The sequence below is a fragment of the Mesoplodon densirostris genome, chromosome 3, assembly GCF_025265405.1.
Source record: "Mesoplodon densirostris isolate mMesDen1 chromosome 3, mMesDen1 primary haplotype, whole genome shotgun sequence".
In the NCBI taxonomy this organism is placed as follows: domain Eukaryota; kingdom Metazoa; phylum Chordata; class Mammalia; order Artiodactyla; family Ziphiidae; genus Mesoplodon; species Mesoplodon densirostris.
Window position 1 is genome coordinate 39,376,526 of NC_082663.1, and position 23,341 is coordinate 39,399,866.

General features: G+C 36.5%; 1 non-coding gene across 1 annotated transcript; it reads right to left on the reverse strand.

The window, feature by feature from the left end:
* Nucleotides 1–23,014: 23,014 nt before the first annotated feature.
* Nucleotides 23,015–23,088, reverse strand: LOC132487280 (small nucleolar RNA SNORD28). Its single transcript, XR_009531570.1, has one exon. It is a non-coding gene; the product is annotated as a small nucleolar RNA SNORD28 (small nucleolar RNA).
* Between the last annotated feature and the right edge of the window lie 253 nt (nt 23,089–23,341).

Below are 23,341 nucleotides of genomic sequence, written 5' to 3' on the forward strand. Positions count from 1 at the left end.
AGAAATGCAAAGCTCCCCTGGAGTGATACTACTGATGTATTTCTATAAACTGCCTTGTTAAATGCTTACTGCTTTTAGAAATGGTACCTGGGCTGATGCCCAAGCTTACATTAAGAAGGGAATGATACTAATGTGCCCTTTAAAAAAGCATCTTTTATAGCCTAGCAGGAAGAAAAATCACTTTACTCTCATAATTTGCTTTATGCATTGCTGTTATCATTGCTAATTACAGTATCCCAAAAAAGCATTTATTTATTTAGTCTCTTCGGTTTAGTTTCCTCAATTAGTAAAATTTATTTTCCTCTCTCGGTAAAATTTCTTTCTCCCTATTAAAATTTTTATATAATTTGATTGGATAAAGAATATAGATAGATGATCAAAATAACTAATGATAGATTGGTTAAGTTAATACTTTGTTTTCTTTTATCATTCTATTCAGACTTAAAAATTCCAGATCTCTTTCCTTTCTAAAAGTAAAAAAGGCTTAAGGAGTTCTAAATCTCATTTAGCCAGACACATCCACTTATGTCTTTAACAATTTAGAATGTGTTTTGACAGATTTTCTTCCTTTCTTTGCTGTCTGTATTATAATTTATGGTTTCATTGCACAGCAGTTAAATATTATAGTCATTTTCAGGAAGAGAAGTTACCATAATCTAGCTACCTTTATACTATCATACCTGAATCATTTAGAAAATTTTAGGAATCTATCCAACTGCATTTCTCATAAAACAATAAAACGCTCCCATGTCTGTATGCTGTGCAGTGCCAAGACTTACATCTGTGTAGCTCAGAAAATTGAGATAACTAAGTAAAACAAAAGAGAAGTAATTAAACAGAGCACATTTTGCAGTACCATTGTGACCATGCAACTTGAACAAAGCCTATGAAAGCAAATTTTGTTCAACTGCAATTCTTACGTAACATTTTCCAGCATTTTACATAATATAATATGAATTAAAGATAAAGTAGATCTTTCACATATAAGCCAAAAAAAATTGACTGATTGTCAGTGACTGCTAATTATAGTTGATTGTCAATGACTGCTCATTATAAAAAAGATACAATTCAGGACTTCCCTGGTGGCTCAGCGGTTAAGAATCCGCCTGCCAATGCAGGGGACACAGGTTTGAGCCCTGGTCCGGGAAGGTCCCACATACTGCGGAGCAACTAAGCCAGCGAGCCACAACTACTGAGTCTACGTGGTGCAACTACTGAAGCCTGCACGCCTAGAGCCGGTGCTCCACAACAAGAGAAGCCACTGAAATGAGAAACCAGTGCACTACAACAAAGAGTAGCCCCCACTCACCGCAACTAAAGAAAAAAGCCCGTGTGCAGCGACGGAGACCCAAGGCAGTCAAAAATGAAATAAATAAATAAATAAAATTTATTTTTAAAAAAGATACAAGTCATTTTCTCATCAAGATTAGAATTGTTATCCCAAATATGACTGAAGTTACGATTTTTAAAAGGGTAAAATGAAATAATTTGATTAATTATAGAATTATTGTAATAGCATAGCTTGCTTTTACAGTATTTTGAATCAGATTTACACATATTTAAAAAGCGGTTTTAGGGCTTCCCTGGTGGCGCAGTAGTTGAGGGTCCGCCTGCCAATGCAGGGGGCGCTGGTTCGTGCCCCGGTCCGGGAGGATCCCGCGTGCCGTGGAGCAGGTGGGCCTGTGAGCCGTGGCCACTGGGCCTGCACGTCCGGAGCCTGTGCTCCGCAGCGGGAGGGGCCACAGCAGTGGGAGGCCCATGTACCACCAAAAAAAAAAAAAAAAGAGGTTTTATATGGGAATATATGTATATGTATAGCTGATTCACTCTGTTATACAGCAGAAACTAACACACCATTGTAAAGCAATTATACTCCAATAAAGATATTAAAATAATTAATTAATTAATTAATTAAAATTATAAAGGGATTTTGTGGTTCAATTTACTAGATAATTTCAGTTATAAATCAGAAAAATCTTTTCTTTAGCATGTGTCCCTTCTGACATTTGACCTTGAAGTCTATCTAATCTTTTCTTCAGCAAAACAAAGTTATTAGTTGGCATTACCATTAAAAATACCTGATGAACTGGCTATTAGTCTATTGGTTTTTCTGACTTTTTGTTTTTGTCTTGGCTTGATTATCTTAATATATTCTCTTGAGATAATTGTTTCTTCATGTATACTTTCAAATTTATAGACATGTATTTATTTATTATGTTCTCTTATAATCTTTAAAATGTTTAATATAGCTTTAGTTTATGGCCCAGCTTTCATTTTCAGCAAAAATGGTTATTATCATTTGCAATGTACAATAAAAATAATTACTTTGGTCATATATTAGAACATATTAGTCTCTTCCAATTGTATCATTGACTCTCTTTGATCTTGAAATTTTAACAGTTTCTGACATTTTTTTGTTATAAAATGTGTTTATTGAAATTATTTTCCTATGTATTGAATGCTTTAAGAGCTTCAAATGAAAAGGTTTGATAATAAAGCAGTTTCACTTTTGATTCATCAAAAGTGTGGATTTCCTCCCAGATGAGTAAAATTTATGAATGCATTGCTTGTTTGTTTGTTTGTTTGTTTGTTTTGCGGTACGCGGGCCTCTCACTGTTGTGGCCTCTCCCGTTGTGGAGCACAGGCTCCGGACGCGCAGGCTCAGCAGCCATGGCTCACGGGCCCAGCCGCTCCGTGGCATGTGGGACCTTCCCGGACCAGGGCACGAACCCATGTCCCCTGAATCGGCAGGCGGACTCTCAACTACTGCGCCACCAGGGAAGCCCGCATTGCTTGTTTTTATAAGTAATAATTTTCCTTTATAACAATGTATTTATAATTGCTTGAAAATATCATGGTGTTATTTTCTTCAGTGGATTTCCCAATTTCCAAATGGTTTTCTTTTGACATCTATAACTGCAGTGACTCATGAAACTCCCTCCATAACAGGATATAATTGTTCAGTGGGCAAGAAGACTCAAAGTGAGATAGTGGGTCAAGGATTAAGGGGAGAAAATGAGCATATCTTTAAGCCCAGAGCTCCACAGAACAGTTCTGAAAATCTAACTGTATCCACGGTTTTTGGCTCAATGGTAAAATGACAGAAGGAAAGTGCCTACAGAATGAATAAACAGGAGGAGAACAAAAAGAAGGAAGAAGAAGAAGAAGGGGAATATAGAAAGGTAATTGGTGATTCCGTTGAAATTCCTTAAATTATATTACAGAATTTCTTTCAGTTCAGGCTGTGTCTTCGAATGAATGCAATCATAGCTTTGACAAAAAGATAGCTTTATAATTTACAAGTAAAGGGGAAGACATCATGCTTCGCCTATTCCAATTATTTTCAGCATTAAGAATAGGCAGCACAGAGACTGTGGCAAATGTGGAAGCCATTATGCACTAAATAGGCTTTGCCACTGAGCTTTTACTTTGCTTTATTTTTTGATAATAGAGAAGCTGCTGGCTAGTGCCATACACACACACACACACACACATATTTGAATGCAAACGAAGAGATGCCTTTGTATTTGAAACAAAGAATAGTCCTGACATTGCGAAAGACTACTCATTTTATGCTTTTATAACTACTCTCAAGTAAGCATTTGAAACACTTTGCAATCTCAACATATTATTAAATAGGTTGATGCAGCATATTTTAAAATAGTTTGACATTTCTAACGATTTGGACTTGAGCTTTAGGCTTTAACACAAATTACTTGGACGTTGAAGTGATCTGTGCTCATCTTCCAATACAGTGTCTACAACAGTTGTTTAAAAATATAAATGTTATTTCACTTCCCAGCTTAAATCCTCTAATAGTTCACCAAGGCCAAATTCCTTAACAAAGCATTAATAGTTGGGCTTCCCTGCTGGCGCAGTGGTTGAGAGTCCGCCTGCCGATTCAGGGGACAGGGGTTCGTGCCCCGGTCCGGGAAGATCCCACATGCCGCGGAGCGGCTGGGCCCGTGAGCCATGGCTGCTGAGCCTGTGCGTCCGGAGCCTGTGCTCCGCAGTGGGAGAGGCCACAACAGTGAGAGGCCCGCGTACCGCAAAAAAAAAAAAAAAAGAAAAGAAAAAACATTAATAGTGCCTGAAAGAAGGGTCCAGGCACAGGGTTCCCCATTACTCCCTACGTGCCAGCCACAATAATCATGTTCTACTTCTTCCGAAGTTCCATAATCCACAGGTCCTAAGCACCTTGGAGTTGCCTGCTTTTTGCTGAAATGTGGAATGTTTCCACCATCCTTCCAGCTAACTCTTGCTTCATGTGTGAACTCAAAATTTACCCCCTGGACCCCCAGATTAGAGCAATTCCCTCTGTCAAATGCTCATCTAGGTCCCAATATTTTCTTTTATACCATTTGTCACAGCTTAACATTGAGCAAAGATAAAATTAACAGCCACTGTTATACATTACACTATAAGGTCTATGAGTAAAAATGAACCTTATCAATTTTATTCACCATTTTATCCTCACAACCTAGCACTGTACTTTGGATCGAGTAGGAGGTGCTCAAGAAATATTTCTGACTGAATGCATGAATACACGGCATGATAGTTGTAGCTTTTAAAATATATGTTGATGAAAATATATTATAATCACAGATAAATAGAACTTTCATCATTTTGTAATTTATATAGGTGAATTCAGGTATTTTCAAGAGTCCTACAGTGTTCACAATGGACATAAGGTTAATTTTTCTGAAAATTGTGGCAACATGTTTCCTTTCTGTGTTCTTTTCTCTCCACCATATTTAGAAATTTTAAGTTACACGAGAAAATATATATGAGAAATTCTAAGTTACACGAGAAAATATATATGAGAATATGAAAATAAATATGAGAAATATATATGGTAGTATCTTAGTTTTACTCCCCTGACAAGTAAACCCTGAAAAAGGAATTCAAGTGTAAATAGTTTAGATAGGAGATGACCTCAGGAAACACTGGTAGCAGAGTAAGAAAGTGAAACAGGGAATGGAGACATTTACTAGCATAAAAATGTGATAACAGCACAGTAACAAGCGTGTCTTATTAAGCAAGTTACTACTTTGGACTTTGGGACCCATTGTAGAACATGCACCTCAGCCTTATCCCAACTGAGGGGCAAGGGAGCTGGGGTATTTAAATACTATCTCCTATCAGTTGTGGTTGAAAGATGTTCCCAAGGGATGTAAATTTACCAGAACTTCCAGCCAGCTACCATGCACCAGCATAGCAGCCTCCAACTGCCAGAGAAAACCCACAAAGAAATGTACAAGCTGTTCTTGGAAGTCTACTGACGTGTACTACAATGCTAAGAACCTGGGGGACATGGCAGGTCACAGAGTTTGCTTACAGTAGGCTTCATAAATATTTCTCAGTACACTGTGCTATATTTTGATGATTCCAAAGACTGAGGGGGTCTATAATCTTGTTTTAATCATGATATTCCTGAATTGTGTTAAAAATTCTTGGTAGTCCATTTTTAAATATAACAATAAAGAACATGACAGGAATGGACAGGTGTAGATGATAGCAAGTCACATTGCTAAACCTAAACCTTTAAAAATACTTGGGGAAAGGAATTAGCACAGTATTTGAAGGCTTAATCTAAAATGATTATAAAAATGCTTCCAGACATGTGTGAATACAATTTGAAAAATTATTTGGCAAAACAGTAGACCATTTCTTTTCTGTTCTTTTTTACCTCACATGTTGAAGTTGACCAAACTTGCTCTCCAAGTGGAAGCAAACAGAGAAATATAAATAAGCATATGGGTCCTAAGGAGATAAAAAAGAGCTGAAATGGAAGAACATCAAAATATGGATATTGGTCATCTTGTGGTGTTTTCACATAAATCTGATAGACTTTGTAATTATTGTATTGGAGTTACTCTTAGACATTTTACATGATACATTACCTTTCCACCCTAAAAATAAATTACCAAAAGAGACTGTGTATGAATGAATATTATACTTATATTGTATAGTGAAATAAAATATTGAACTTATCTTGTGATTTTAAATAAAATACAATATTTTATATTTATTTATTAGTCTCACAATATCTCTAGATAATAAATACTGTTACTTATCTGAAAAAAAGATTTGGAAACAATGCCACACAGTAAAAAAGTCTTTCTGATTATTAAAGAGAATACGATAGTATCCAAATTTACAAGGGTATATCTATAATGAAAATAATTACTGTAAACAATACTTTCAGTTGTCATAGTGCTCATTGTTTCAACTAATCCTCAAAACATTCCATTTTAAAGGTAGGAAACTAAGTCTGACACTAGATGTCTAATTATGATGTCTCCCATCTTCAAAAAAAGAAAACAAAAGCCATTGGATTGGACCTATCTCAGTTTCCCCCCAGTAAATCCACCAATCTTGTCTCCTTCTCCATTCATCTCCTCCTTTAAAGTAGAATAAAGGAACTGACCCTCTTCCTGTTGAAGACCAGTCCTTTCACTGGCACTCGGAATCAACTTGTCTTTTGCCTTCTTAGGAAACTGACACTACCAAATATCCTTCTTGCCTCAGCCATATCAGCTTTTAAATATCTTCATGTCTTTTCCATATTCAAAACCAGGCAAAACAAACGCAAACAAAACAGAAAACCTCGCCCCTAAATCCCTCTCTATCTACCCTTTCACAGCCAAACTCTTCTAATAAGTTGTCCATATTCGCTTTCGTTTCCTTCACACCCATTCACTCTTCACTCCCCATTCTCTCCCTCATTGAATGATTAACCTGACAGGTTTTTTTTTTCAACTTCATCATACTTAATCTCCTTGTAACTTTTGTACTTGTTGACCACTTCTTCCTTCCCTTGGCTTCATTAGTACTATCCATTCCCAGTCTTCTTCTCATATTCTGCCTGCAGCTACTCAATTTCTTTGTCAAGTTGATCCTCCTTTACCCACACATGAAGTACTTCAAGGCTAGTACTTTCTTTCTCCTCTATTTTATCAAAGCAGAGAAGGTTGTGTCTGGGGAACTTGTAACTAAAGATAGATGTTTAAGTAATTCAGACAATAGTTGACTCTTCAGTTGTGAAGACATTAATTATATGAGACAGTCTATGGACTTCCAATGTGCCTGAGTTTTGTAGACAACACATTAGAAGAAATTGAAAAACTGACTGCCATCTGTTTTTCTTTTTTTTTTTTAACTGTAAACCATTCTAGAAACATTAGTAGCTACATTTAGAAAAAACCTTATATTTAAGAAAGCTCTAGTTCGTGGGAAGAGATATTACCTTTCTCTCTTTCTTTCTGGGACTGGCCATATTAGACACAGTCTGACATCTTACATTTCCCCAAATGGACTACTTTTACAATTAAATGCTGCTGCAGTGACATGATCCAGCTGCACTCCTCAGCATGTGTAAAGGAATTATCTTAGTCTCACTTTACTTCATTGCTGACTACTCTGGAGATGCTCCTCGACAGATCAAATCCCAGTTATTCTTTATCCTTGCCCTTGAATTCCAAAATGTAAATCAAATTCATATATATTAACTTTCTCACCGACGACTGCTTTGAAAGCACAGTATGGCTTGCTTGTAAGTACAGATTACAGGTACAAACACAACTGAAATCAGTATTAGAGCAGAAACTAATACACCATTGTGAAGCAATTATACTCCAATAAAGTTGTAAAAAAAAACAGTATCAGTTATTTTTCTGAGGATATTAAGAACACTGAACAGGTGAATTGCTGCTGTGAATATTTTTCTATGCTAGAATGTATGCAGATATCACTGCTATCTTTCTTTTGTTTTATTCCTTACCAAATAGGCTTGAAATGCAGGTTATTGGCATAGGATACTGGTTCATTTTTACAAGAGTTTCACCATAATATTAGATATTTACAGAACTTGAGGAATAGTGATATATTAAGACATTTCCTCACAAGTATTGGCTGGTGCTAAACTTGACAATAAACTGATACGTTAATAAAATGCATGATCTGAAGAGTTTGCTAAACTAACAAAATATTTATGAAGAATAATACACAGAGATACATACTTTATGCTGCTTGTTTTACACAGATATAATGGACTGGAAAAATATTTAACAAATATTAATATTTATAATATTTATAATAAGGCTAGAAGTGAAAAATTTTAGTATGCCAAACTTCCACAAAGGCTTTTATAATTCTTACTGAGAAAGGATGATGATAAACTTCCACAAATGTAATCACTTAATGTAATCCCCTAAACTAGACATTCTTGATCTATTCTACTAAGTTTTACTGGCAGTATTATTTCTTATTATTATGGTCATTTTGTTTGCACATTATCAGTAAAGTGTAGAATCAGCTAAAAATGTTAACTATGATTTTTTCAAGACTGTAGATCTTAGATTTATGAGTCTCATTAATCTCAATGTCAGCAATCCATAAGATTCTAGATTTTTTGTCTAAGTTTTCTAGTTAAATGTTTATTTATATATCCTGTGCCGCTACACAGTCTTAATAATTAAAATTTTAATAATTAAAATTTTAACTGCTCTGAATAATGGTATTCTGAATAATAATATTAGAAATATTATTAATATTCTAATTAAATTCCAATAAATATTCGAATAAAATTAGAAATGTAACTGCCCTGAATAATGTTATTCCGTACTGAGTTACCTTAATTCGACTATGCCATCACCCAACTGCTAGTTACATAGTTTGTTTCAATTTATTTATTTGTTTGTTTTTCTGTATTTGGAAACACTAAAATGATTAATTTCCAGCAAATAATTGTTTACAAAATTTGCAAATAACTGTTTCAAAGATTTATTTGAATTTAAAGTACATTTTTTACTTTGAGATATAATTTATATATAATAAAGTGCACGTTTTAATTATAAAGACCAATGAGTTTTGACAAATGTACACTTTTATATAACCACCAATACAGATATAGAAAATTTTCATCAGCTCAGAGACTTTCTCTTTCTCTGAGCTCCTTTGCAGCCAATCCCACCCTCCCCCCAACTTTCCATCCCAAGGCCACTTACCAGCTTTCTATCATCATATATTAGTTTGGCCTGTCCTAGAATGAAGTATAAATTAATCATACAGTAGTCATTCTCGTTTCTGGCTTTTTTGGTTCAGTATAATATTTTTGAGATTAATCCATGTTATCATCTGTCTGGGTAGTTTGTTCCTCTTTATTGGTAGGTAGTATTCCGTTGTATGAATTTGTTCATTCATTCATGTGTTGACAGACATTTGGGTTGTTTCCTATTTGGGGAGATAATGAATAAAACTGCAATCAACATCTTGTACATATCTTTTGTGGACATAGATTTTTATTTCTCCAGGATAAATACTTATTCTGGAATTTCTGGAGTGTAGGTATCTTTAATTTTATAAGAAATTACTGAACCATTTTCCAAAGTAATTGTACCATTTTACATCCCAACTGGCAATGTATGAGAATTCCAGTTGCTCCACATTCTTAACAACATGTCACTTTTTCTAGTTCTTGTTGTATTACAGGACAGTGAGACCTCACAAATTTATGTCTTGGAGACCACAGGATTTCTGAGATCAGAAGACAACAAAAATAAGAGAGTTTTAAACTGTGAGATTGCAAGGTAATGTCTTTCAATTTCTGGATTTGATTACTCAGTAACATACTCATGTAAGAGAATTAACTGGAAAGAGCATTTTCTTTGCATCTGAGACTTCCTCAGACTCAAAGCCCTCGCATCAGCTCAGAGGTTCAAAAACGTTTGGCAGGTGTTCCTTACTCAAAGCAAAGATTGTCCTTGTTCTGGAGGTTTGCTCCTCCACCTGTCTTGTCCCCAGCCTCAGCAACTGCACCAGGTAAAAGTGTTCTCTGTCTCTTGTTCAACTGTGAAGAGTTTATCTCTCTGGACAGTTTAGTTCTAGATTTATTTGTACCAAATAGGATTTTCATAAAATGGTGGTTTTCAACAAATGCATCAGTTTTCAGTTTATTGGGTAACTTGTGTCAGTAGGAGTGAAGGTCTTTCACGTACTTTTACATCCTAACCATAAGCAGGCTCTTACAAAAAAAAATTTTTTTTTTTGCTAATTTGAATGATTTCCTAAGGTTATATTCCCAGAAGAACATTATTAAGTCAAGAATAATGAATGTTTTTGTAATGATTTCCAAAAAGAATGATAATATGATGAGGGTACTATTTGTCAAAAGAAATCCTATGTTTCTTTTTCCACAAAGAGTGTTGCTCCACAGAGTTAAAACAGGACTCATTGAATTTTATTGCATTTATTCTGTTACAATATTTGTATATTGTTTTCAAACTTATTTGCATGATATACTCTCCCCTTACACACTGGTCGTTTATTCAACACTCATTTTTTTCCAAGAGCAATCTTACGACCTTTCCCCCACTTTTGCAAGCAAAATGAAATAAATGAGAATAACTGCTAGTGGGTACGGGGTTTCTTTTTGGAGTAATTAAAATTTTCTAAACTTGATTGTGGTGATGTTTGTACAACTCTGAATATAATAAAAATCATTGAATTATATATTTTAAATAGATGAATTATATGGTATGTGAATATTATCACAATAAATCTATTATCTAAAAAATGAAACAAGGGAAGGAAATGTGAATGTCAGTAAAGCTTCTATGTCTGCAATGACTGAATTCTCACCCAACTGAAAACCAAAATCAATTTTATGGGGCAACTTCCTAGCACATTGAAAAAAGAAAGAAAATAATTGGATCTATCAGAACGTCATCACAATAAATACAATAGAATGTACTAAATTTTTGTTTGATGCCAGGTATGGAGCTAAACATTTTAAATGAATTTTCTCATGTAATCTTAATATCAACTCTAAGAAGTTACTATTATTTATGATACTTTTTGTAGGTGAGAAAACTGATATTTAGATCAAAAAAGTAACTGAAAGAGCTAGAGCTCAAATCCTAGCTTTGTCTGATTTGTTTTAATCTATTGCTTCTCAGCATTAGAACATAAGATTCCACTGCTTTTGGCCAAAAAATCTGCACATGCAGAGACCCACACTCAGAGTCACTCAAAGGCCAAAAAAGTAGTATGGACATGTCACAGCCTACTCTACTGAAAACCCAGATCCAGGAATCCTAAAAGCCTAAATTGAGAAATCCTAAATTCTTCGGAGATTAACTGGAAAGCAGGGGGTGCCGAGAGATCTTACACTTAACAGGTATGCTCCTGTTCAACATCAGTTTAAAACCTCATTGATCCTGTGTCCAGCCACAATAACAATACTTTAGGTTCTACGACACTTTATAGTCAATGAAGAGATATGGTAATGGTTAAGATAACTTATGACCAGCCTTTTGAGAATTATTGAATATAAGTTTTGCACGAAATCTTTGAAATTTTATAGGCAAGGATACAATTCCCAGAGAAGCTAAGGCAGTTTTCCAAGGTAAAGCAACTTTTTGGAAAGAAAATCAGGGAACTATCTCAGGTGTTTTGAGCCAGGTTCCAAGAATTCTTTTACCACATTGTATTGGTTATTACTGATTAATAAGTATTAGTTCCCTTTTTTCTCTCCAGTCCTTTGTGAATGTCCAAACACTGGGTCAATAATCATTTGTAATACTGCTTCCATGGTGTCTAGTATAGTCTGCTCTCTGACTGCAAAGTCTGGAAATAAACTTGGCATTAGCCCAGACTTTGCTCCTGCCAAGTCCAGTTTCATCAGAGAGTAATAAAGAACAACAATACACATTTTTACTTTAATGTTCAAAGAACACTTCTGGATCATTGAATTTTGGACAGCATTTCATCTGTGGGATGCAAATTATTCTAATTACAACAAGTTTACCTTATAAAAAAGAACACCTGCTTTTTCAGGGCAACATCCCCTAAACAATATTGAATTGAATAAAATTAAATTTTGCTTGCACTTAATAGTAGTTAGGAAAGGATGCAAAAGAAGCAAGGAATTATATTTGCCGCTAGGGAAAGCACTGGATGGTTAGAGAACTTTTATGGAAGGAACATTTTAGAATTTTATACTGTGTGCCTTTGTACAATGTGCATTCAATAAAAAAAAAAAAAGAAAGAATAGCACGTAAAAATTCTTCAGTGTTGACATTCTAACAATGAACTACTCCTTTTAGAAATACAATTAAACAGTCAGTAACTGAGGTTTGCTTTAGTAAGTTTTCCAGCTAACTAAAGCTTTCAGCTCCAAGGTGCATCACTGCATATATTTCACTATTTCCTTCTATAAGTATAAATTCTGTATAAGGCTGCTGTGTTTGCCAGGTATGGGACTAACCCTGTGATACAACAGAGAACATGGTCCCTGCCCTTATGGTGTTTGTATAGTGTTAGAAGGATCATTACTAAAGACATCTCATTTTTTCCTCTTTAAACCAAGGGTAATCTATGCACATCCGTGTGGTCTTAATGACTTTGATGAGCATCCATTATTGAAATAAAGCACTAGGACTGTATTTTAGACTTTGTGTCTCTTCCTTCTTAAATAGAAGGCTGGCAACCTCTATGGCACTGAAGGTGTCCAAATTTACCAAATTTCTAGAATTTTTCATTTTTATAGTTTTTAATCTTCGATAAGAGGTGAAACCAGATAAGTAGACTTGTCAAAAATTGTATGCTCAATAAATGAGACTCTGAAATATGTCCCTGTAAAGTACCTGACCACTTAAGTGGACTCTAGGAAACTTCTTCAGTGATTTTAGGAGAACCTTGGGTTCATGTATTTGCTAAAAGTTAGAGCTCCCCATAAATATTACCAACTGTTAACTCCATTCTCTTTGTGAGGTTAGCAGAAGGGAAAATTGGTAACTGGGCCTCTTTGACTGCCATAACAAAATACCATAGACCGGGTGGCTTAAACAACAGAAATGTATTTTCTCACAGTTCCAGCGGGGTTAATTTCTAGTGAGAACTTTCTTCCTGGCTTGCAGATGGCCACCTTCTAGCTATGTCCTCACATGGCAGAGAAAGAACAAGCTCCCTGGTGTCTCCTCTTATAAGTACACTAATCCTATTGTATAATGGGGGGGGGACAAATATTCAGCCCACAGCAGATGGTTAAACTAAATAATCATCTTTATTTTTCATATCATTTTATTTGTGTATAATTTATTTTATTATATTATTAATAAATCATATTACTATTATTATATTAGATAGTGATGTGTATGGAAATTCTCCTGAGACATCTATTTTAGTGTTATTTGGTCGAGTATCAATTTGTAGTTAAACTCAGAAATAGCATCTATTCTTTGAATATCTCAAAAGAGGATATCAAAGTACTATGGCCTGTAGTTAATTTGTAGACTCAAGGCTTTTGGTTTTCATTATATATTTTGTTAACGCTATAGACATCTGTAAGTTCAGAAATAACCTTTACTATTATCAAACACGTATGTCTCTCAAGGTCAGAGTAAAAGCTTCGTTAAACATTTTTGTTGTGAGATTGATATTACTTCTTGATGAGGGGAATGAAAGAGCAGAATTCACTGATCAAATTTGTTTTTCAGTACAGTCTCCAAATAAGAATGAGGCTTGGTTGCTAAAAAGCTTTCCCCTGGGGTTTTCTTTAAAGGGTTATAATGTTAATTTTCAGTGACTGTCCTTAATACAGTAGTTGTGAAACCAATCAAGTGTAATGATCCTTCATCTGGAAATTTCTCAGACTTCATCTAATGGATCTTTAAATTGTTTGTACAGATCATGGGTCAGTGAATTAAGCTAGTGGCTTTATTCTTGGTAGTGGTGTTAAGTGGGATGGTACAATAAACAGAAAACACTATGGCTTTTCTTCATAGGAAAGTAAATATACGTTATGAATATTTTTCATTTATACATTACAGTGAAACCACTAGTCCCTTCCTTGCAGCATGACTATGAAATACTTGTATTCAATCAACAGACAGCTGGGTGTGCAACGTTTGCTAAACTAGCTGAGTACTTACAGTACTTCCTAAACTGTAATGTGTAAATGACCAGTTGAGGATAATGTTAAACTGCTCTTTCTAACTTTTAGGTCCAGTAGGTGTAGGGTGGTCCAGTAGGTATAGGGTGGTCCAGTAGGTGTTGCCAGAAAATTCTGCAGTTCTAGGAGTGATACTGATGTTGCTGGCCCAGACCATACTTTGAAGAACAAGGCTCCAAAAGGCTCAAGGCACAGTCATTTCTCTTAAAAACTTACAAAATGTGAACTGATAAAAATAACATTACTATCCTACTCTCTATGGGTGCTTTGAGGATTGATGAGATTACGTATGTCAAGCAACTGGCACAAGTTAGTTCAAAAATGATAAAACCTATTAGTTGAATAAATAAGAGACATTGTCTATTATGCTTAATTTTGCGTAGCTTTATTTACCTAAGGCAGAGAAGTTGGAGGACTTGCTATGTCAGCATGGGCATGTTGATGTAAGTTTGTTAGAAACAGTAAACTCTAGAGATGTGGGACTTGATTTCCTAAGTGGGCTTCCAGTCACAGTGATGACAAAGTAAAAGCAGTAATTTCATCTGGCAAAATTAAAGTTTTGGAAACCAGTGTGGATGTTTTTGCAGTAATACAGATGTGACTTGATGAGGGCATGTGGGTCATGGTGGAAGTAATGAAAAGGGTGGAAGAGAGACCAGTGTTTATTGGTTGCCTACTCTCAGTCAGGCAGCATGCTTTCTGTTACACTTGGTTGCATGTCAGAGCCATCTGGGAGACTTTCAAATGTGTGCACACACCCAGGTCTCACTCCCAGACCTTACCAGAATCTCTGTGGGACGGTCCAAGCCAATCTTTTTAAATGCTCTTCAAAACCTTCTCCTCTGTTATGGCTGGTGCACCACTGCCTGGAAGTCTTCCTCTCTGCAGAACTCCTACAGGGAGACCTCCACTCCTTCCCTTCCCCACTTCTCCTCCAGCCTGGCCACCTTCACATAACATCCACCAGGGAAGAGATAAGTAGTTATGGCAGACATCTGTGCTCTGCTCCTCTGACAGCCTTCTGTTTTACTCTCAAAAGTCTAGATTTAAAGTAAAAAACGTTTGAAAGTTAACTGTTTTTTCTCTTTGCCTCTCTGCTCTACCTAATAACTCTAAGGCAAAGTAGATGCCTCTGTTTATGAAGGGAGTCCTCAGGAAGCGCAGACAAGAAAGAGGTGCACACAGTTCAATATTGCACGATCCTTCATCACTACAGTAAATGGCCTGAGCCAGGGTATAATTCCAGGTCTAAGTCCCGAGCACATATTATTCCTTCTCTGCCTTGCTGCCAAGCATTGCAAGCTCTCCAGGAAAAAGCAATTAAATTAATAATGACTTTTGCTCTTCCTTTTCTAAGACAGGAAAGAAATAAAAGTCATTATTTCATCTCACCAGAACAGTACCCTGAAATATTAAGATATATAGTGCAGTAATTGTAGCAACATCTTTATCTTGAGCTACGAGGCTCTCACCACAGATCCCATTTTCATCACACATCTCTAACTCCTCACTTCATATTTTGGGCCCAACTCGGATTTTCAAAATTGAACATCATCCTTTCTTATAGATCTTTCTCTCCCACTTTTGCCTTTTCAAAGGTTCTCTAATACTTCTTACCTGTCTTGACTGGATTAAATGTCTCTTCTGTCAGAGCACAATTTGTAAAGTTTTAGCTTCCCTGAAAAGAAGAACTGAGTTGACCCATTTAAAAGCTTGTATGTATTAATAATCCCATCACAATTCTGAATCCCTTTTCAAAACTGGCATTTCCTCAATATGTATGTTTTCTTAATGTATGTATGTTCTTTTAAAGTTTTAAATACATATAGTATTGCATTTACTTCTCTAAAGTACATCTGTTACGATTTCCTGGAAACAGTGATTCTCAAGCCCCACTTACACATCAGAATCTCTTGAAGGCTTTAAAAAATATTGTTGCTTGAGCCCAATTAAGTCAGAATCTCTGGGGTGGTATCAAAGTGTGAGTTCATTTTTTAAATGTCAGAATTGAGAATTGCTACTTTAGGTCATGGATTGCTTTGAAGATGTCCCTTCTCTTTTCCTTGAAAATGACCGCAACGATGCAACAACCCTAGGGCGTGGGTTCAGTGGGAGGAAACCTAGCAAGGCTTGGAGGCCTAGTAACTGGAGGGCTCCCAAGAGACAAATTTGGAAGTCACAAAATAGGAAGACATAACTCAACCAAGGATATTGAATCTGTTACTAGGTACTATATTTGTAGTCCTTGCTTCAGCTAAATCTCCTGTGCCTGTAGGAAGTACCTCTTGCTCAAAATCAATGTTTCAGATGATGGAAGATCAATGACTTGTGTTTCTGTGGTCTGCATGGAAGGCTATGGGGAGAAGAGCAGAGTCAGGCATGCCTTAATTGTCTTCTCACTCTGTCATCCATATGAACCCTAAATTTTGCAGAGTAAACATGTTCTTTACAGATTTATCAATAAAGCACCCAGAACGTCTAGCTAAACCCCTGCCACAGGGACCCCTGGTACAGAAGGAGCATTGTAGGATAGGCTGTGGTTCTGAACTTGAGACTAGGCACCAGGTGCCTTACTCATCATAATATTGCTCTTTTTTTGGAACACATCAGTAAGCAATCTGGACCTCAGTTTCCTTACTGTCAAAAGGGTATAAGATCGGGACTACCCTGGTGGCACAGTGGTTAAGAATCCACCTGCCACTGCAGGGGACATGGGTTCAAGCCCTGGTCCGGGAAGATCCCACATGCTGCAGAGCAACTAAGCCCGTGCACCACAATTACTGAGTCTGCGCTCTAGAGCCCATGAGCCATAACTACTGAGCCCGCAGACCACAACTACTGAAGACCACATTCCCAGAGCCCGTGCCCCGCAACAAGAGAAGCCACTGCAATGAGAAGCCCGTGCACCGGAAGGAAGAGTAGCTCCCGCTTGAACCAACTAGAGAAAGCCCGTGCACAGCAACCAAGACCCAAAGCAGCCAAAATAAATAAATAAATAAATAAATAAAAATAAATAAAAATAAATAAATTTGAAAAAAAAAGGGTATAAGATCAAGTGCCATACATACCTCAAAGGATTTTGTAAAGTGAGACAATCCTATAGCTAAGTGCTTGAAAAATTACAATGTACAATTCAAACAAAAAATGATTTTTATTACTGTGATTATTTATGAATGATGAATTTAGTCCATGTTCTATTTTCTGGCCAACTTTTGTGATAGAATGAAGTCTAAGAAGTACAAACAAGAGGAAAAACAGTCTCACTGCAGTACATTTAATGATATGAACACAATGAAAACAAAAGAATTTTTAAAAGAGAAGAAGAGGAAGACATCCTGGGTATTTGTGATGACAATGAAAATTTGAGGGGAAGAAGGGGAAAAGTGTCACTCTTTTTAATTTTGCTGTTTTGTAATGTATACCTTCTGCTGAAACATATTTGCTCTCCCTTTAGCAACCCAAGCATTGTTTAGGGCAGAAATGGCTGACTTTTCATTTAGGTTGAATTCTCGAAACTCCAGAAGGAACTTTTGTTTCTCCCTAAGCCAAAGTAAAAATTCAGTCTTTATCCTTATTACATTCTTCAGGGAAATGTCGGCTCCTCAGTACAGCCCCTGGGACATACTGCTACAAGGCTGTTTGGCTGCTCTAGAGAAAAAGATCTCAAACTTCCCTCGAGATGCCACCAGAACTGCTCATTTCAGATACTTATACACAGAATGTTTCATTCCCAAAATAATTTTTCAGAGACATGTTTTCCAAAGAGATTGTTAATATTAAAACTCTATATCAGAAATTACTTACTAATAAAGAGGTTAACCACATAACAAACCAGGAAGGTTGTAAAATGCTTTATGAATACCTAAGGCTTCTGCCACAAACAAGAAAATGGTAATACACACAAGGGAAAATGTATTCCATCAGGAAGAATTGTGTTCCATTTAATTCCTGCCATGGTTACTCCTCTATTCTGTTTTCCCTTAACATTTATGAAATTAGTCAATGCTATATTATTTTACTTTTATGATTACCTTTGGAAGAGTGTTTATGTAAAAATCCATGAAAACTTTTCGTCAAAGGCAAAATTGCACATCATTCAGTATGCAGTTAACATTTGATAAATACTTTAAAATTATGTACTACTTTGAATCACATGATATTACCATTTTCATGAGTCAAGTGTAATTTTTTTGTGTGTGTGTGGTACGCAGGCCTCTCACTGTTGTGGCCTCTCCTGCTGCAGAGCACAGGCTCCGGACGCGCAGGCTCAGCGGCCATGGCTCACGGGCCTAGTTGCTCCGCGGCATGTGGGATCTTCCCGGACCGGGGCACAAACCCGTGTCCCATGCATTGGCAGGCAGACTCTCAACCACTGCGCCACCAGGGAAGCCCCGAGTCAAGTGTAATTTTATATCAACAGTCTCATATGCCTGATTTCATACAGACTAACTCTTGTCAATCACTTTTTCAAATATTAGGTTGTCTGTATTTCATTTGTAAATATCTAAGATTTTCCCATCCATGTCAGAAAAGGTTAGCTAAGTTTTTTTTTTCCTATTTAATGTAGACATTTACACTTTACGGGAATTGAATAATATTTCTTCATTCTATGATGGTTTCAAGTCTCTAAAAATATCTTTCTTTCTTTCTGGCTGCGTTGGGTCTTTGCTACTGCACACAGGCTTTCTCTAGTTGTGGCGAGCGGGGGCTATTCTTCATTGCGGTGCGCAGGCTTCTCATCACAGCGGCTTCTCTTGCTGCGGAGCACAGGCTGTAGGTGTGCAGGCTTCAGTAGTTGTGGCATGCAGTCTCAGTAGTTGTGGCTCACGGGCTTAGTTGCTTCGCGGCATGTGAGATCTTCCTGGACCAGGGTTCAAACCTGTGTCCCCTGTACTGGCAGGTGGATTCTTAACCACTGTGCCACCAGGGAAGTCCCAAATGTTTTTCTTTCTAAGTCTTAACATTCTTTTTTTGTTTTTGGAGGCTTTGGGGTTTCATTTTGGAGACAATATCCAGCTGCTGAAGACTTTTGAGTGCAAGAGTGATATAACAAAAACCATATTTTAGGAAGAATAATCTGGCAATGGTAAATTGATAGGAAAAGGATGGTATGCAGATAGGTCAGATGGAAAACTACTACAATTGTCCTATGTTCCTGAGCCCAGTAAGTTTTGAAATTTAATTTTTATTTTATATTAAAGTATAGTTGATTTACAATGTTGTGTTAGTTTCAGGTGTATAGCAAAGTGATTCAGTTATACATATACATATGTCCATTCTTTTTCAGATTCTTTTCCCATATAGGTCATTACAGAATACTGAGTAGAGTTCCCTGTGCTATACAGTAGGTCCTTGTTGACTATCTATTTTTTATATAACAGTGTGCATATGTTAATCCCAAACTCCTAACTTATCCCTCCCTGCCACCTTTCCCCTTTGGTAACCATAAGTTTGTTTTTGAAGTCTGTGAGTCTGTTTCTATTTTCTAAATAAGTTCATTGGTATCATTTTTTTTGATTTCACATATAAATGATATCATATGATATTTGTCTGACTTACTTCACTTAGTCTGATAATCTCTAGGTCCATCAATGTTGCTGCAAATGGCATTATTTCATTCTTTTTTATAGCTGAGTAATAGTCCATTGTATATATGTACCTCATCTTCTTTATTCATTCCTCTCTATGGGCATTTAGGCTGCTTCCATGTCTTGGCTACTGTAAATAGTGCTGCAATGAACATTGGGGGGAAGTCTTAGCATTCTTATCCCTAATTTTTTATTTTAATTACATTCCCTTGATATCTTGTAGACAGGTATGTTGAACCAGAATGTTTCAGCCTTAATTTTTCTTGGGCTCAATATGTTATCTCTATACATAATTCACATGTTAGCTAACAGCATTCTTATTTCTTTAACGCCATTTTCAAATTGTGTTTATCCAAACTTGAAAAGGCAAATCCCTAAATTTCCACTGCAACAGATACTCAGGCAAGTTTTTTCTTATCATTTCAGTTACTCAGTCCTACTCTTCACTTGCCCTTCCTCCCAATAGAAAAACAAGGTTTAAAAATTTATTTCACAGTAAGAAATATGGATTTCCCTTCTAAGTTACTACTAGAAATCACAAACGTTAATAATATCTAACAAAGACATACTTAAGGTGATTGCACATCGTTCAACAGTGGTTTAATTCAACTTTCATGACTTTCTTCCCACCACCTCACCAACAGAACCTCCACAAATATTAAATAGCAAAACATTATAAAGACTGCATATTCAAATTGTCACTGCCTTTTCCATTCTATTTTCTAGCATGTAGTTCACATTTTAGGATCATTTGTTGACCAAACCTTGTACATAGCAATGCTTCCAAAATGCTGATATCCCAGAGAACCCATATTTCCCAGAGAATAATTATAGTTGTTTCCCTTTATGTTTAATAAGATTCTTTGTCAATATAATGAGTCCATTCTTCCCCATCCCAATTTTCTACCCCTTAATTTTAGTTTATGCACATTTAGAGGTTGTTTTGCTTATTCTCTATACCCTTCTCTTGGGCAAATGCTTTTTCCCTTCCCTAGGAGTTTTATGTTGACTTTTTCTAGTAGTTATGTAAACACTTTCACACGCCAATTCAGCATTGTTCTAGTTCCAATTTCAGCAGTCCTTTGAAGATGTTTGTCTACAGATCTAACCATGTCTTTCTTGCATAGCAGAATCACCCTTAATGTCTTTTTGTATGTATTTATTTTCCATGGGAGGAGGTGGGGGAGGATAAATGTGAATGTAGTTTGAATAAGGAAGAGGGAGGAATGGAGGGTTGGGAAGAGGAGGATGGGACGGAAGGATGTGGAAGAGGAGAGCAGAACAAAGCTGGGGAGTTAATTGCTTCTTCTGAGTCTATTACTTGCTAGAAGGACCCACTTTCCAAAGGTTCTTAAGACTAAGGGAAGGAAAGACATGAGAAGAAGCCCAAGAAAGTGGTGACTGCAATATCAGTGTTAGTCTGACAAAAGAACTATGTAAAGAGGGTCATCAAAGAAGGACCAGGGCTTCCCTGGTGGCGCAGTGGTTGAGAGTCCGCCTGCCGATGCAGGGGACGCGGGTTCGTGCCCCAGTCCGGGAAGATCCCACATGCCGGGGAGCAGCTGGGCCCGTGAGCCGTGGCCGCTGAGCCTGCGCGTCCGGAGCCTGTGCTCTGCAACGGGAGAGGCCACAACAGTGAGAGGCCCACGTACCACAAAAAAAAAAAAAAAAAAAGAAGGACCAGATGTTATGTGCTCATTTCTTCACACTTTTAGAGGGTTCCTCCTCTCCCTCTCCCACCCGTGGCCCAGCTCCGGCTCACGCAAATACCCTGGGTCATATCTGATCAGTTGGTAGAACTTGTCTCCAATGTGTTTATTTTCTCTCTCCTTTATATTGAAACTCAAAACCAAACTCTAAAACAATCTTAATCTGAATTTTCCTAGTCATTAATCCATGTCTTCATAGCATAATTTTGAATAACAACGACATAAATTCACACTGTTTTTCTCTTGGATTGTTAAAATAAAGATGGTTATCAATGGATATAGCTATTTTCAGAAGCTGTTAACAGGAAAATTCAAGTGGAGTTGGTTCTGTAGATGTGAAAGAGTAAAATCTGTCTGGGACCGAAGGACTGAAAATCAGCTTGGACTGAAAAAGAAAAAAGTAGTCCTGTCATTATTCAGTCTGGGAGGACAGACACAGATAAAACCAGCTGCAAGCTTAACAGGAAACATTGTTTCTTCCAAGGTCATGCAGCTATAAAATGCCATCATGAACCCCCCTCTTTGTGTGACCACTGCTTTGTTACTAATGATGCCTCCAGCCTTGCTTTTCTATCCTCACACATCTATTACTGGAGATACTCAGTTACTAAACCATCCCTGCCTCAGGATAGCACCCAGTTCCTAGTTTATCCCTGCTTCTCCTAATCCTGCTGCAGAAAGAGCATCCAACCCAGAACTAGTCTCCCTTCCCTGAGAGCTTCCTCAGAATCCTTCAGCAGGAACCCAAACCTTACAAAGATGGCACCCTCTTCCCCCTCTGGAGAGCACCATTCATGTTTCCTCTGCAGTGTGCTCCCATGCTTGCAAGCCAATAAATAAGATTTTGTCAAACTACAGGTTTGAGTGTAGTAGACTGGATGGTTGAGCCTTAATAGATGTCAAGTAGAAGTTGGAGAGTTTGAATGATTTTCTTGGATATTTGGAGTTTTAAAATAAGATTTCCCGAATGCCAGCTGTTTTGGTGATATATAAATTATAAGAAAAAATGTCTTTTAAAAAAATCGAAATCCTTTGAGACATAATGAAATAAGTCTCTGAGTGAGGTTTCATGACTTCATCTAAAGCTGACAATTTTCAATAGGAAAAATTCTTTCAATGATAGAGACATTACTTTTCTAAAAGACATGACAGTTTTGCTAAGAAGAAATAAATTTCCATCAAGTGTTTAATTTTTAACAAGTTGAATGATCTCTGGGGTTTCTCTTCTGTATCAAACCTTGAATCTCCTTGGCAAGTACCCAATACAAACATTTATTTGCCTTCACTCTTCAAACAGGTACTGTATTGCATATACACCAGTAGTATTTGATTCAGAAGAGTACTACACATATGGCCTATTTCTGACATATCCACTTCAGTTCTATGCATCGCAGCTTCAAAATACATTTTATATCTGATGGGAAAAATCCTTTCCAACCATCCTCATCTTTTTTCAAAATAGTCTAAATTGTTTAGACTGTTTATTCTGCCAAATGCATTTTGTTAAAATGTGGTTCAATTCTAAAAGAAAATTATATTAATGCTCCCCATGGTAACTTTATTAAAAATAACATTAAACTTCTAAATTAATTCTGAAACAATTGAATTTATAGTCTCAGGACTTAGCATGCTTGTCTTTTTCAAATATTATTTTGTTTCTCAGTAAAGTTCCTTTTATAGAGGTGTACCTAATAGTTTTACTATTTTAAATGCAAGGTTTATTGTTTTTCTTTCTTTTTAAAATTTTTTTCATTAACAGAAACTGCCTTTAGAACTCTAATATGCTATTAACTGTGGTACCTCACAGATGATAAACATGTCAATCAAATTATCCAACTCATTATTTTTCTTTAATAAAGATAATACTCATGACAGGAAAAGTTACAAAATGCAAAAAAAATACATAGACCATCATACTCCTAATAGGCCATGGTATCATCTTATTATCTAAAAATATTAGCAATTATATCCCAGCTTGTTAAAAAAGTTCTACCTTCTATTCTTGTTCCACGTTGTGGTAGGCAGAATAATGGCCTCCCAAAGATGTTCATGTCCTAGTCTCTGGAACCTGTGAATATGCAAAAGGAAAC